At 44.6% G+C, this 16,270-nt stretch overlaps 1 non-coding gene across 1 annotated transcript; it reads left to right on the plus strand.

Moving 5' to 3' along the window:
- Positions 1 to 14,760: 14,760 nt before the first annotated feature.
- LOC117278125 (5.8S ribosomal RNA) lies at positions 14,761 to 14,916 on the plus strand. Its single transcript, XR_004508442.2, has one exon. It is a non-coding gene; the product is annotated as a 5.8S ribosomal RNA (ribosomal RNA).
- The last annotated feature ends 1,354 nt before the right edge of the window (positions 14,917 to 16,270 follow it).

Below are 16,270 nucleotides of genomic sequence, written 5' to 3' on the forward strand. Positions count from 1 at the left end.
TCGGTTCTTACCTTTGGTCGAGTTTTCTTACAATAACAGTTACCAGTCCAGCATCGAGATGGCTCTATTTGAGGCCTTATATGGTCGGCAATGTCGTTCTCCCATAGGGTGGTTTGAGACCGGCGAGGCTAAGTTTTATGGTATTAATCTAGTGAAGGATGCCTTGGAAAGGGTAAAGTTGAATCAGGAATGACTTCGCACAGCACAATCTAGACAGAAGAATTATGCGGACCAAAAGGCGCGTGATGTATCATTTATGGTAGGCGAGAAGGTTCTCTTGAAAGTCTCGCCGATGAAGGGGATCATGAGATTTGGGAAGAAGGGCATGTTGAGTCCAAGGATTATAGGCCCATTTGAGGTGTTGAAACGAGTTAGAGAGGTTGCTTTACCTCCCAGCCGATCAGGAGTCCATCCGGTCTTCCACGTGTCTATGCTCCGGAGGTATCATGCCATCATATCACATGTATTAGACTTCAGCACGATTCCGTTAGACGAGAGTCTGGGTTGTGAAGAGGAGCCAATTGCCATTGTTGATAGGCAGGATCGCCAGTTGAGATCCAAGAGGATTTCAGCAGCAAAGGTTCAGTGGAGGGGCCAAGGAGTCGAGGAGGTGACTTGGGAGTCCGAGGAGGACATGCAGAGAAGATACCCACACTTATTTATCACTCCAAGTATGATTCTAGACCCGTTCGAGGACGAATGTTTGATTAAGAGGTGGAGAATGTAATGACCTGACCGGTCGTTTTGTTTTCTAAAACCTCGTTCCCCTAAATAAGATTTCCCATACGTTCTTTTACTGTTTTCTGACTTGTGGGAATGGTTGGTTTGAGATTTAGAAGGGTTCGGGTTGAAATCGAAACACTTGGTTTCTTAAGTTGGCCTTAAATGGCTAAGTTTGACTTCGGTCAACATTTTGAGTAAACGACCCCGGAAACAGGATTTGATGGTTCCAACTGGTTTGTATGATGATTCTGGACTTGGGCGTATGTTCGGATCAGGTTTTGGATGACCCAGGAGCGTCTTGGCGCCTAATAGTGAAAGTTGGTTCTTTGAAAGTTTTAGAAGTTCTTTAAATTTGGTTTAGAGTAGGTTTTGATGATATCAAGGTCCTCATGGAATTGCGAGACCGGGAATAGTTCCGTAATATCATTTAAGACTTGCACGCAAAATTTGGTGTCATTCCGAGTAGTTTAAGTACGTATCGGCGCATTGGTAGAAAATTGAAGAACTTGAAGTTTATAAGTTTGATTCAATTGGTTTTGGGGTGTGATTTTTAGTTTTAATGTTATTTTTGGCATTCCAAGAGTTTGAGCAAGTACGTTTTATGATTCCAAACTTGTTGGTATGCTCGGGCGGGGACCCGGGGGGCCCTAGTGTCAATCGGACGAGACTCAGACCAAGTTGGAAATTGGGAGGCAAAGCTGAAGCTTCCAGCTACTGTCATAATCGAACCTGTGCTTTGCCAGCTGCAGGTGCAAGCCCCATGATCGTAGAAACATCCCAGTATTGGCCGCCCAGCCATCGCAGAAGTGGAAGAAGGACCGCACCTGCGAAAGCGCAGGTGCGAAGGCATGCATCATAGGAGAGGGCAGTGTCGCAGGTGTGCTTGGTTTGTCGCTGATGCACGGCCGCAGGTGCGATCACCTGGGCGCAGAAGTGATATGGTGCAGCCTGGCCTTGGTCTGCACCTGCTTGAGCTTGTCCGCAGAAGTGAAATCGCAGGTGCGGAAATCGCTGATGGCATTGGTGTTTTAAATCGGGGTTTGAGCATTTTTGCTCATTTCTTACACTTCTTGGGGGCGATTTTGGAGCTAGTTAGAGAGGGGATTTTCATCAACTAATTGAGGTAAGTAATTCCTATCAAGTGTGAGTTACATACATAGTTTATAGGTGGATTATAACATGTAAATTAGTGAAAATCTTGGGGTTTAGGTAAAAACTTAGGTTTTTGTTAAAAATGAGATTTAACCACGAAATTTATTATGTAATTTAGTAAAAACCATATATTTTCGTTCATGAGGTTATGGGTAACAACTTTATTCAAATATTTCCAAAATTCGGGCACGTGGGCCCGGGGGTTAATTTAAGGAATTTTGCAAATAGTCTTGGGAAATCACTTTGATAGTTGGGTTATGAACTTTTAAGCACGTGTTAATTATTTTTAAAAACATTTGACTAGTTGCGAGTAATTTGGCGCCAAATTGAGGGTTTGGGCACAATCTTGGATCGGAAAGTAGGCCTTGAGACGAGGTAAGTCTCTTTTCTAATATTGTAAGAGAGAATTTACCCCGTAGGTGAATTTAAATAATATGTGTTATTATCTGTGGGGGCTACATACATACGGGGTGACGAGAGTCCGTACGTAGCTCCTATTCCTTCTTATGTCCGAGTAGTTTAGGTTTACACCATGCTTGGTGGACACCGTCATCTGATTTTAGACTATTAATTGTATCTTTAAGATTCCAAAGGCTTCAAGTTGAATTTCTTTATTTTGAAAAGAATTGAGGGATGTTATGATAAACTTGATAAATTATATTTAACCGCGTCGCAAGTATATTTCGCGAGCAGGGTGACTTTTCCACTATTCTCATGGGAGCGGGCCGTTCGCCTCGGCAGGTTAATAGATGCATCTATGGTTCGGGTCGTTCCACCCTCGGCTGTGCACAGTATATTTATATGTATATTTGGATCAGGCCATACATCCTCGGCATAATTCGTGTGTAAAGATAGTTGAATCCCTTTTATATTTGATATTGTTCCATGGACTTGAAAGATGAAAGAATTAGACAAGAGAAATGACTAGGCTCTTACTTGAAATGAAAGGATTGTTTATTTATTTTCCTGCCATGAGTTCTATTACCATTTTATATATCATGTTTTATTAGAACTTCATACTATTATATTTTGGCCCCTAGTAAGTGTCGAAGTCGACCCCTCGTCACTACTTCGATGTTAGAGTAGATACTTACTGGGTACATGTTGTTTATGTACTCATGCTACACTTCTGTGCTTGATGTGTAGGATCTAAGGCAGGTGCTTCTGGATATCAGCCTTGCGCGCACACTTGATTACTGCTACGAGACTTGTGGTGAGCTGTCTTCTGAGCCAGTTATGCAGCAGCCGAAGTCTTCCTTTTGCCTTATTTTTCTGTCTATTTTGTTTCAGACAGCTGTGTAGTACTTTTTTGTATATTCTACTAGTAGCCCATAAACTTGTGACACCAGGTCTTGGCACACACTACTAGACTTATGGTTTTGGTTTTATTTCTACGGTTATGATTGCATTTAGCTGCTTTCGTTGTAAATTATTCTAAATCGGTTGTTCATCAAATCTTTTAAATTAAGGAAAGATAATTACTTGAAAATTTTATTAAAATAGTAAATCACTAGATTGGTTAAGGTTGTCTTGCCTAGCAACGGATGTCAGGCGCCATCACGGCCTAAAATAGAATTGGGTCGTGACATCTGTGGTGTATTATGCGACCGCAGACCTATTCTACGGTGCATTATACGACTGCAGAACAGGTATACGGGCCGCATAATCACCGTAGACCTATCCAGGTGACCCTCATTTTGGAGCTTCAATTATGTGGTCAGTTTGCAGACCACATACGTGTTATGCGATCACAAATCTGCGTTGGGACTTCAATTCTTTCTAATTTTTTACCCGACTCAACTTCGATTTATAGCCCTTGAAGCTCATTTTGGAGCAAAAATCTGACATTTTTAGAGAGAAGGGAGAGTGTTCTAGAGAGATAAAGATGCTCAAGTGTTTTGTTCATCAAGATCTTATTCAATTTCGAGTTTGGGAAAAGATGAGTGATTAAGAGTACGATTATTGGATGTAAGAGTATTATTTATACGTATCAATAAGGTTTATGGAAAGATTGTTGAGTTCAAATGCAAAGATTGGGTTGAAAATGGTAGAAATCTTCACAGATTTTAATTGAAGATTTGATGGTCAAGTTGATGTCGGAATTTGGTGAAATTTATATGGTTGGACTCGTGGTTGGATGGGCGTTCATATTTTATAACTTTTGTCGGGTTCCGAGACGTGGGCCCCACGGGTAATTTTTGAGTTAATTTCAGATTTTTATTGGAAAATTAGTATTTTCTTATGGAATTAATTACAATAATTGGTATTGACTTAATCGAATTAATTGTGTCTAGATACGAGGCTTTCAGAGACCAATTTTTGTGGCAAGGGCATAGCGGAATAAAGAATTACATGGGGTTAGGTAAGTAACAGTTCTAAATTTGGTCTTGAGGGTATGAAGCACCAGATTATGTGTTATGTGATTGCTTTTGAGGTGACGCACATGCTAGGTGACGGGCGTGTGGGCGTGCACCGTAGAAATTGTGACTTGGTCAAATTCCATGAAACTGTGTAGTTGAATAATGTGTTGATACCAATACATTCTCTATGTGTTAGAGAAAATTGAGTCGAGACTCATATAAACAAAATCATGCTTAGACATATGCTGTTATTATTGGTACCCACTGGGTTCATTTCTGTGGTTGAATTATATTTTCAAATTGTAATTTCACACTCAGTCATGCTTATTCATTTCATATCATATATCAGTCTCTGTTGCTATTTATTAAAACATCATATTATCATTTTTGGGCTGATTTTCATGACATCTTGAGCCCGAGAGACAGGAGAAGTTGATGACTGAGTTTGGCCGAGGGCCTAATTGTGAGGATATTTATGAGATCGCGCTGCATGCCACAACATGTTTCATTGATTTATGCCATGATTGGCTTGTTATAGCGCTTGGGCTGAAGGAGCCCCTCCGGACCCCCGATGAGCACATGTACCTACTGAATGCGAGTACCGAGCGCGAGTGTCGAGTGCCGAGTGCCGAGTGCCGAGTGCCGAGTGATAAGTGACTATGAGGAATGAGTGACTGTGAGGATAGAGTGACTGTGAGGAAAGAGTGACTGTGAAGTTGGAGTGAATGAGAGGACTAAGTGACCGTTACTCTGAGAGGATGCATTGATTTCATTATTTGATGCATTTCAGCTATCATATATCACTATTTTGGAAATTTCAAAAAAAAATTATTTTATGTTTCAGTTAAATTTGATATGAAATTTGTGTGAAATTTTAAATGTTGAACTTGAGAGCATGCCTACCCTTTTATGTTGGAAAGTACTGTATTTGGACTTAGCTGAGAAGATCGTCACGGCTTTAAGTTCTTTATTTATTATTGTTACTTACTGAGTTGGCTGGACTCATACTACACCCTAAACTTCGTGTGCAGATCCAGATGATCCCGGACACCGCAGGTGTTGATTCTTTCGCACAGTTGATTTTCTGAAAATTCTGAGGTAGCTGTCATGTTTTGCATACCTTGTCTCTCCTTCTCTAACTCCTTGTTTATTGTATTTGGTCTCAGACTATTATAGACCGTGTTTTCCAAACTTGTAACGTATAGATGCTCATGTACTCACTAACACTGGATTTTAGGAGTAAATTTATATTCAGTATTGGTGGGAGTTTCCCCCTTAAATTAATTCTTATGTTTCCAATATTTAAAAGAATGTGGGCTATTGATGTTGTCGGTTTGCCTAGTATCGGGATAGACGTCATCACGACAGGTGTGATTTTTAGGTAGTGACAGTATCACGAAAAAATTATCAAATCAAAATCCCTAAATATAATTTTGATTTGGAGAGGAGAGAAAAAAGGAAAAAGGTATAACTAAATCCCTTGATTGAAGACACTAATAATGGATAGGGAGCCTTTTAAGGTGAAATGTATATAATTTGTAAATAAAGAAAACAGTTTTAGATTCACATAAGGTCTCTTCATAGTGGGTATCTCGGATACGGTATTTTGAGTATTAAAATGGGAATACAACGCCTTATGGGCCTTAGGGTGATGTGGTTTTATGCTAGGATCTCTCGTGGTGAGCGTTGAGTTAAGGGTCATAGTGTTGGTAAAGAAAAGTGTTAACTTGAAGGAAATTCAGAAGAAACTAGAAGGAAATAGAACAGCTTGGTAGTAAGTTGGATCAGTATGGTAATGGTATGCTCGGTTCTTTTGGTTCCTACAATGTGATGAGGCTTTACAAGTGTTTTGTGGTAATACTCTTGGGTTTGGTGACTTGAGTGACTTGGTTGAGTTAGAGGGATTTAGTTCTGATGGCTTGGTTATGTGCATATGGGTTTCGTAGAGTTCTCGATGATTTCTACCACGGTTTGAGATGGATATTTTCTACCGGCATGATGAGTATGTTGCGTATTGTGATTTTCTCCTGGATGGAATCAAATGGAAGGTTTCCGACTGATCGATTATGTATTCTACTTATGACTCTGAGTTAATAATGGTGTTCTCGTATTTTCAAATGATGGCATGACAGACGCAGTACGTTGTGTGAGATTGAGATTTGCATGTGCAAGTATACGATTCAGTTTCAAAAGGAAGGTTACGAGTTCTAGATGACATTGACAGTTTCAAATATTTAGAGGAATGCTGGAACTATCTGGTATCACGTAAGAAGACTATTTGCATTTCAAAAGGCACCTTGTGTTTTGACTTACGGATGCTCCATGGTATTGCGGTACTCTCATGGTTGATCGACTATTGATGTTCGGATTTATCTATGTAGCACGGAAGAATTATGGAAGTATTTCTCATGGAATGATTTTATATGAAGGATGTGTCAGTCATTTGAGTGGTGGAGATAAGATCAGATCTGGTGATTCTTTCGTATTGTCGTGGTTTGGAGACTGGGAGTCTCAAAGGTTGATTGTTTCATGGTTGCGGACTGCAAAGATATGGCCAAGTTGGCCAGCTGGAAGTATGTGTTATGGTTAGATTATTGTGGACTTTTAGAGGGTTATTTATATATTTGAGTATTTTTGGAATCGATTTAGAGGCTACTAGTAGGCCTAATGAGGATGTGTATTATACATCGGGTCGTATTTGTTAACTCAGCATGACTATTGTTGGATGGGTGTGTCATTCGGTTAAAGTTAAGCTTGTTCATGTTATGAGATGATCTATGTGTTACTCTTCTCTACTATGCTGAGTTGTGATTTGTTGGTTATTTGAACACATGATGTGGTTCTGTTTGGGTCTTGTGGCAGAATTCGAGCGAGATGGTACTTGGGATGTCGAATGGTTAATTGCACCTTGGTTATGGTCTTTCTTGTTAGTGGTATATTGTGCTAGTCGTTCCTCCATGGTTATGTTCATGCCCTTCATGTGTTTGTTGTTGATTTGCATAGGGTTGTGGATTTTGAGTATTTTGGTTCGAGCTATTTCATGTGGACCGGTGTTTGGATTGGGTCACGCATTGTGGCAGAGTCATGTTGGGATATGATCTTTTGTGTGAGGCTTGTGTGTTTTATTGCTACTATGTGTTATGGGTTCATAACATTGTGCTTGTGGTGGTATCCGCTGAGCTTATGGGACGGCTCTCTTATTTGATTCTCTTTCCATTACTAGGAGCATTTAAGTTGTTGCTCGTTTAGTGAACGGATTGCAAGGTATATGCCTTGAGGTGGAATTGGTGTGGCATGTTAGTAGAGTAACTGTATTTGATAGGATAAGGTCATCAGACCTGGAATAAATACTGCCGGATTTGATTACGGTATGTTTGAAAGAATAATATTACTAATCAGCTTAGAATGTGACTATGGTTCTTGTCGGGCTAGAGGGCTCCATGAATGTTGATTTGATGAGTGATTGTGAGTTTCTACGTGTTTCATTCACCATTTGAAAGTATACGAAGGTTTGGGACATGGTTTTAGTTTATATGAGGCTTGTTACTAGTATCGGGTTTGTTTTTGGGAAGCTATTGTGGTCGGAAAATATTGTTGTGAGTATCTGAGTTATGTGGTATATCATGTGATTACATCTTGGGTTATGGTTATGGCTTGGTACAGCTTGTTCAGACTTATACAGTGTGTGAATGCGAGAATCAGGTCTTGTAATGGATTTCGGATGTTGGAGATTTGATTCCAAGGTGTATGGGCTAAGGTTAGAGAAAGGATCTTCAGTTAGGTTGTGTTGGCAAGCTTATGTGATTGGGGTGACTTGGGATCACCCACGGGTATATGCATGATGAGGTAACACAGTGATGTGATGGCTTTGAAACGACTCTTAGCACGTTTGAGGACGAAAGTATGTTTAAGTGGGGGAGAATGTAATGATCCAACAGGTCATTTTGAGAATTTGTATTCCGTTCAGCTGTTTGAAGTCTTGAGTAGCTTCATATGATGTATTATGACTTGTGTGAATTGTCAGTTTTGGTTTTCATGTGATTCACAATTTATTTGGAAGAAGGATTCTCAACTAGGAAGCTTTAAGTTGGAAGTGTTAACCAAGTTTGACTTTTATATATTTGGCCTCGGATCGGAGTTTTGATTGTTTTGTTATGGTCGGATAGTGATTTTGGACTTGGGAGTTTTCCCGTATTTGCATTGGGATATTTCTAGAAGGTTTCGGCACAATTTTTGCTAAAGTTGGAATTTTGAAGGTTTGGAATGTTCATAAGTTTGACCGAGAGTTGACTTTGATGATACCAGATTCGAATTATAGTTTTGGGAGTTGGAATAAGTTTGTTAAGTCATTTGGAACTTTTGTGCAAACTTTGAGGTCATTCCGGGTTGATTTGATATGGTTCGACACGTATTTTGGAAGTTAAAAATTCAAAAGTTTATTAGGTTCGATTCGAGGTGCGATTCATCATTTTGATGTTGTTATGTGTGATTTGAGGCCTCGAGTAGGTCCGTGTTATGTTTTGGGACTTGTTGGCATATTCGGATGGGGTCCCGAGGGGCTCAGGTGAGTTTCAGACATAGTTCAGATCATTTTGGATCATGTTGGTTGATGTTTGTTTGTGTAGGGACCTTGTGTAACCGCACCTGCGAAGCCTTGGGCGCAGGTGCGGAGCCGCAGAAGGGACACTTGTAGCGAAGAAGTTGGAGTCCGCAAATGCAGAGATTCCATCGCATAAGCGAAGGCGCAGACGCAAAACTATGGTCGTAGAAGCGAAGGTGGCCCGTTGTCGAGAAGTCATAGGTGCAGGGAGCTGGGTCACATTTACGGAAGCACAAAAGTGGTGAGTTGGGGTGCATAAGCAAGAATCTTCGCAGAAGCGGTTGGTGGCTCGCACCTGTGATGTCGCAGAAGCGAGTATATTTTCGTAGGTGTGAGGGGTCGAATTTCAGAGATTTTTTCGCAAAAGTGGAGTTTAGTCGCATAGGCGGCCAATATTTTGCAAATGCGAAAATGCTGGGCAGATTGTATTTTTATTCAAGGGTTGGTTCATTTGATCACATTTTGGGATTTGGAGCTCGATTTTGGGCGATTGTAAAGGGTATTTTCACCATATGGATTGAGGTAAGTGTTTTTAACTCGATTTTGATAATATTTCATGAATCTATCTTTGATTTTAGCATTTGGATTATGATTTTTAAAGAGCAATTAGGGGGTTTTGTCTAAACTTTTCCAAAATGAAATTTTGAGATTTGAACATCGATTCGGTATTGAATTTGAGTGAATTTAGTATGGTTTGACTCATAATTGAATGAATTTGTAAGTTTTGTCGGGTTCTGTGTAATTGATTAATGATTCGACATTTATCGATTGGGTTTGTCTCATATGGTATTATTTGATGTTTTTGAGTTGCTTTTGGCTAGGTGCGAGCCGTCTGGAGATTGAAACTGGCGGGATGGCATTTCTAGAGTGGTGTTTGGCTTGCTCAGTATTTGTTTTGGCTTTTTTGAGGTAACGATCGTATCTAAATGTGGTCGAGGCACTAGTTGCCTGAATTATTTGTGATAACTATGTGCTATGGGTGCGCATATGTGTGGAGTTTGAGCCTAGGAGCCAATGAAGACCCCATGCCCATTGCATTTACTGAATCCGAGAGTCTGAGCATACTAGTCATGGACCAATACATCGCACGACGAAGTGAGGAAGACATGGGACACGGCTGTAACTTTTGGTTCACCCCGCACGTCGAACGCGAGGGCGAAAGGCAATTGATTGTGATTGAAAATGCCTGGCATTAGGTATGTAACACAGAAACCGACGCCGAGCAAGCCTAATTTGCACTTGTTCCATGACTGAGATGGCATGCGGTCTAGGATGTCGCTGCACAAGCAGGGATCCAACCTAGCCACACAAGCTGAACACCACTCATGTGCCGCACGTACACTTACCTCGCTGATGTATGAGGACAACAGCCCCAACACGCGACGCGCAACCATGTGTTGTTGCCAATGCCAACATTGCAATGCCAAGACAAGCCCCGCCAGGAAAGAACAGGGGGTTGGTGTGTAGAAACGAAGAAGGCGCCACAAGTTAAAGGCACAGATAGAACCCACAACAACTGATGGCCTTCGGCATGTACTCAGCTTAGCCCCATACACATGAAACCTTGTGGTGCTACTTGCTCGAGGTCTCGCCGTTACGTTTCCAAAAGCCATCAACTGCCACAAGCGATGCCGCCACCCGATGTTGCCCACAACAATCGATGGCATTCGGCATGTATTGAGCTTAGCACATGCACATGGTACCTTTCGGCGCTACTTGAACGACACTTCGTCATTCCGTTGCCAAAAGCCATAAGCCTCCATGAGCTATGCCAGACACAACCCACAACAATCGATGGCCTTCGTCATGTACTGAGCTTAGCCCCATGTGCACGGAACCTTGCGGCGCTACTTGCACGAGGCCTTGCCATTCCATTGGCAAAAGCCATTAGGTGCCACGGCACGAGGCCATGCGCATGGGGCTAAGCTCAGTACATGCTCCATGACCTGCCATTTCCTACCATGGCCATGCCCTACCATTTCCTGCCATGTCATGTGCTGTGCCATGGCAATGGTCATGTCCTGCCCCATCCGACATCGTGCCATGGCCTCGTCCGACGTTGTTCCATGGCCATTCCCTGCCACATCCGACGTCGTGCCATGGTCACATCCGACGCCGGGCCATGTCCTGCCATGTCCTGTGTCGTACCATGGCCATATCCTACAATGTCTAACGTTGTACTATGTCCATGTTTGATGTCGTGCCATGGCCACGTCCGACGTCGGGCCATGGCGATGCCCTGCTATGTCTTTCCATGTCCTGCGTCATGCCATGGCCATGTCCTTCCATGGCCGCGTCCGACGTCGTGCCATGGCCACGCCCTAACACGTCCCATGTCGTGCCATGGCCACGTCCGACGTCGGGTCATGACCATGCCCTGCCATGTCCTGCGTCATTCCATGGCCATGTCCTGCCATGGCCGCATCCGAGTCGGGCCATGGCTACGCCCTGCCATGTCCGACACTGGGCCATGGCCACGTCCGATGTTGTACCATGGCAACGCCATTCCATGTCCTACCACGTCCGACGTCGGGCCATGGTCACGCCCTGTCATGTCCTGCCATGTCCTGCATTGTGCCATGGCCATGTCCTACCACGTCTGATGACATTCCATGGCGACGTCCGACTAGGTTAAAATTCCTAAACCGAGACGTGGCGGTTGACGGACACGTTAAGAAGTCCAAAGACGTTAGTGGGAGCCTCGGGAAGAGTTATATTTTTTGTTTAATAGCCTGCCCACCCTGGAAACGACTCAGTCGGAGGTAGGGTCCAGCGGTTGGAAGAACACCGCATGTCGCGTGGTGTCCAGTGAGTCCCCGACGACCCTTGAAAATCCGGAGGACCGAGTGTCGTCCATGCCCGATCGTACTCATAACCACATCAAGTCTCCATGCGCATGGCCTCCACTCGTGGCAGCTGATGTCTTTTGGAAACGGAATGGCGAGGCCTCGTGCAAGTAGCGCCAGAATGTGCCGTGCGCATGGGGCTAAGCTCAGTACATGCCGAAGGCCATCAGTTGTTGTGGGTAGTGTCTGGCATCGCTCGTGGAGGCTAATGGCTTTTGGCAACGGAATGGCGAAGCGTCATGCAAGTAGCGCCGCAAGGTGCCATGCGCATGGGGATAAGCTCAATACATGCCGAATTCCATCGGCTGTTGTGGGTAACATCGGGTGGCGTAATCGCTCGTGGAAGCTGATGGCTTTTGGCAACGGAACGGCGAGGCCTCATGCAAGTAGCGCCGCAAGGTGCCGTATACATGGGGCTAAGCTCAGTACATGCCGAAGGCCATTAGTTGTTGTGGGTTGTGTCCGTGCCTTTAGCTTGTGGTGCCTTCTTCGTTTCTACACTCCAACCCCCTGTTCGTGGCTAGCGGGGCTTATCTTGGCTTTGCAATGTTGGCATTGGCAACAACACATGGTTGTGCGTTGCGTGATAGTGATGTTGTCGGCATGCATCGACGAGGCAAGTGTACGTGCGGCACATGAGTGGTGTTCGACTTGTGTGGCTAGATTGTATACCTGCTTGTGCAGTGACGTACTATCCCGCATGCCATCTCAGTCATGGCACAAGTGCAAATTAGGCTTGTTCGGCATTGGTTTTTAGTGTTGCATACCTAATGCCCCTGGCGTTCGACGTGCGGGATGAACAAAAAGCTGCAGTCGTGTCCCACGTCATCCTCGCTTCATCGTGCGATGTCTTGATCCATGACTAGTATGCTCGAACTCTCGGATTCGGTAAACTCAATGGGCATGGGGTCTTCATTGGCTCCTATCTGCCCAAAGAATGCTCCTTATGAATGACGATCGTGCTCGTCTTGGACTTGGCCGTGCCCTTTGTGTCGGCCATGATCATGTGATGCTGATGTCAACGAGGAATGCTACTTGGCTGATCTTGCTAGTAGTCATATGCTTGTCTCAAAGATTAAGTCATGCATGTGTAAGTATGGACAAATTCATATTGTATAACTGCGAATGGCTCATTAAATTAGTTATAGTTTGTTTGATGGTATCTACTACTCAGATAACCATAGCAATTCTAGAGCTAATACATGTAACAAACCCAGACTTCTGGAAGGGATGTATTTATTAGATAAAAGGTCGATTCGGGCTCTGCCCATTGCTGCGATGATAAATGATAACTCGACGGATCGCACGGCCATCGTGCCGGCGACGCATCCTTCAAATTTTTGCCCTATCAACTTTCAATGTTAGGATGGTGGCCTACCATGATGGTGATGGGTGACGGAGAATTAGGATTCGATTCCGGATAGGGAGCCTGAAAAATGGCTACCACATCCAAGGAAGGCAGCAGCCGCGCAAATTACCCAATCCTGACACGGGGAGGTAGTGACAATAAATAACAATACCGATCTCTATGAGTCTGGTAATTGGAATGAGTGCAATCTATATCCCTTAGCGAGGATCCATTGGAGGGTAAGTCTAGTGCCAGCAGTCGCGGTAATTCCAGCTCCAAAAGCGTATATTTAAGTTGTTGCAATTATAAAGCTAGTAGTTAGACTTTGGGATGGGCCGGCCGGTCCGCCTTAGGTATGCACCGGTCGTCTTGTCCCTTCTGCCAGCGATGCGTTCCTGGCCTTAATTGGATGGGTCGTGCCTCCGGCGCTATTACTTTGAGGAAATTAGAGTGCTCAAAGCAATCCTGCACTCTGTATACATTAGCATGGGGTAACATTATAGGATTTCGGTCCTATTACGTGGGCCTTCGGGATCAGAGTAATGATTAATAGGGATAGTCGGGGGCATTCGTATTTTATAGTCAGAGGTGAAATTCTTGTATTTATGAAAGACGAACAACTGCGAAAGCATTTTCCAAGGATTGTTTCATTAATCAAGAATGAAAGTTGGGGTTCGAAGACGATTAGATATCATCCTAGTCTCAACCATAAATGATGCCGACTAGGGATCGGCGGATGTTGCTTTTAGGACTCCGTCGGCACCTTATGAGAAATCAAAGTTTTTGGGTTCAGGGGGATTATGGTCTCAAGGCGGAAACTTAAAATAATTTATGGAAGGACACCACCAGGAGTGGAGCCTGCGGCTTAATTTGACTCAACACGGGGAAATTTACCAGGTTCAGACATAGTAAGGATTGACAGATTGAGAGCTCTTTCTTGATTCTATGGGTGGTGGTTCATGGCCATTATTAGTTGGTGGAGCAATTTGTCTGGTTAATTCCGTTAATGAACGAAACCTCAACTTGCTAACTAGCTATGCGGAGGTATCCCTTTACGGCCAGCTTCTTAGAGGGATTACAGCCTTTTAGGTTGTGGACTTTTGAGGCAATAAAAGGTCTGTGATGCCCTAAGATGTTCTGGGCTGTACGCCTGCTGCACTGATGTATTTAACGAGTTTATAGCCTTGGTCGACAGGCCCGGGTAATCTTTGAAATTCATCTTGATGGGGATAGATCATTGCAATTGTTGGTCTTCAACGAGGAATTCCTAGTAAGCGCGAGTCATCAAATCGCGTTGACTATGTCCCTGCCCTTTGTACACACCGCCCATTGCTCCTACTGATTGAATGATTTGGTGAAATATTCGGATCGCGGCTGGGAGGTTTGCTGCCCGTGACGTCGCGAGAAGTCCATTGAACCTTATCATTTAGAGGAAGGAGAAGTCGTAATAAGGTTTCAGTAGGCGAACTTGCAGAAGGATCATTATTGAAACATGAAAAGTAGAATGACTCATGAACATGTTTAAACCCTAGGGAGCAGCGCAGACGGGGTGTTTGGCCTCCATCCGTGCGGCTCCATCCTATCCCCGGCGCGCGCGTTCGCCTGCGTGCGTGCTGGGTGATTAACGAACCCCAGCGCAGAAAGCGCCAAGGAATACTAAATTAAAAATCTGTCTCTCGCGCCCCGTTCGCGGCACGCACGGGGAACTTGTGCTTCTTTTGAAACACAAACGACTAACGACAACGGATATCTCGGCTCTCGCATTGATAAAGAACGTAGCGAAATGCGATATTTGGTGTGAATTGCAAAATCCCGTGAAGAATCGAGTCTTTGAATGCAAGTTGCGCCCGAAGCCATTAAGTCGAGGGAACGTCTGCCTGGGCGTCACACATCACGTTGCCCCCGCACACTGCGACTAGAATCATGGTCGTGGTGGTGTCGTGGGACGGATATTAGCCTCCCATGTGCCCCGAGCATGCGGTTGGCCTAAATGCGAGTCCACGGCGACGGACATCATGACAAGTGGTGGTTTAAACTCAACTCTTGTAATGTTGCGGCTCCAACCTATCACATGTTTGGGCTCCCCGACCCTTATAGTGCTTAGGTGCTCCGACTACGACTCAGGTCAGGCAGGACTACCCACTGAGTTTAAGCATATCAATAAGCAGAGGAAAAGAAACTTACAAGGATTCCCCTAGTAACAGCGAGCGAACCTGGAATAGCCCAGCCCTAGAATCAGGCGGCTCCGTCATCTGAATTGTAGTCTGGAGAAGCATCGTCAGCGGCACACCGGGAACAAGTCCCCTTTAAGGGGGCACCAGAGAGGGTAAGAGCCCCGTTATACCTGGACCCTATCGCACCACGAGGTAGTGTCTACGAGTCGGGTTGTTTGGGAATGCAGTGCAAATCGGGTGGTGAATTTCGTCCAAGGCTAAATATGGGCGAGATACTGATAGCAAACAAGTACCGCGAGGGAAAGATAAAAATGACTTTGAAAAGAGAGTCAAAGTGTGCCTGAAATTGTCGGGAGGGAAGCGGATGGGGGCCGATGATGCACCCTAGTCGGATGTGGAACAGTGTTGAGCCGGTCGGCCGATCGACTTGGGACGTGGACCAGCGTGGATTGGGGGGGGGGGGCAGCCAAAGCTCGGGATTTTGATATGCTCGTGGAATGATGTCTCCTTGATTGTGGTAGGCAGCGCACGCATCTGAAGTGCTTCGGGATCTGCGCGCTCCGGATGTTGGACAGTGGGCTCCCCATTCGACCCATCTTGAAAAATGAACCAACGAGTCTGACATGTGTATGAGTCGACAGGCGAGTAAACCTGTAAGGCGTAACGAAGCTGATTGGTAGGATCCCCCTGAGGGGTGCACTGCCGGCCGACCTTGATCTTCTATGAAGGGTTCAAGTGTGAGCATACCTGTCGGGACCCGAAAGATGGTGAACTATGCCTGAGTATGGTGAAGCCAGAGGAAACTATGGTGGAGGCCCGCAGCAATACTGACGTGCAAATAGTTTGTCTGACTTGGGTATAGGGGCGACGTACCATGGCCGGGTCTGACGTCGGGCCATGGCCACGCCGTGCCATGTCCTGTATCGTGCTATGGTCATGTCCTGCTAGGTCCGACATTGTTCCATGGACGTCCGACGCTGGGCCATGGCCACGTCCTGCCATGTCCTGCGTTGTGCCATGGCCACGCCCTGCCAAGTCCTGTGCCGTGCCATGACCATGCCATACCA

This window comes from Nicotiana tomentosiformis, chromosome 3, assembly GCF_000390325.3.
Source record: "Nicotiana tomentosiformis chromosome 3, ASM39032v3, whole genome shotgun sequence".
NCBI classification, from domain to species: domain Eukaryota; kingdom Viridiplantae; phylum Streptophyta; class Magnoliopsida; order Solanales; family Solanaceae; genus Nicotiana; species Nicotiana tomentosiformis.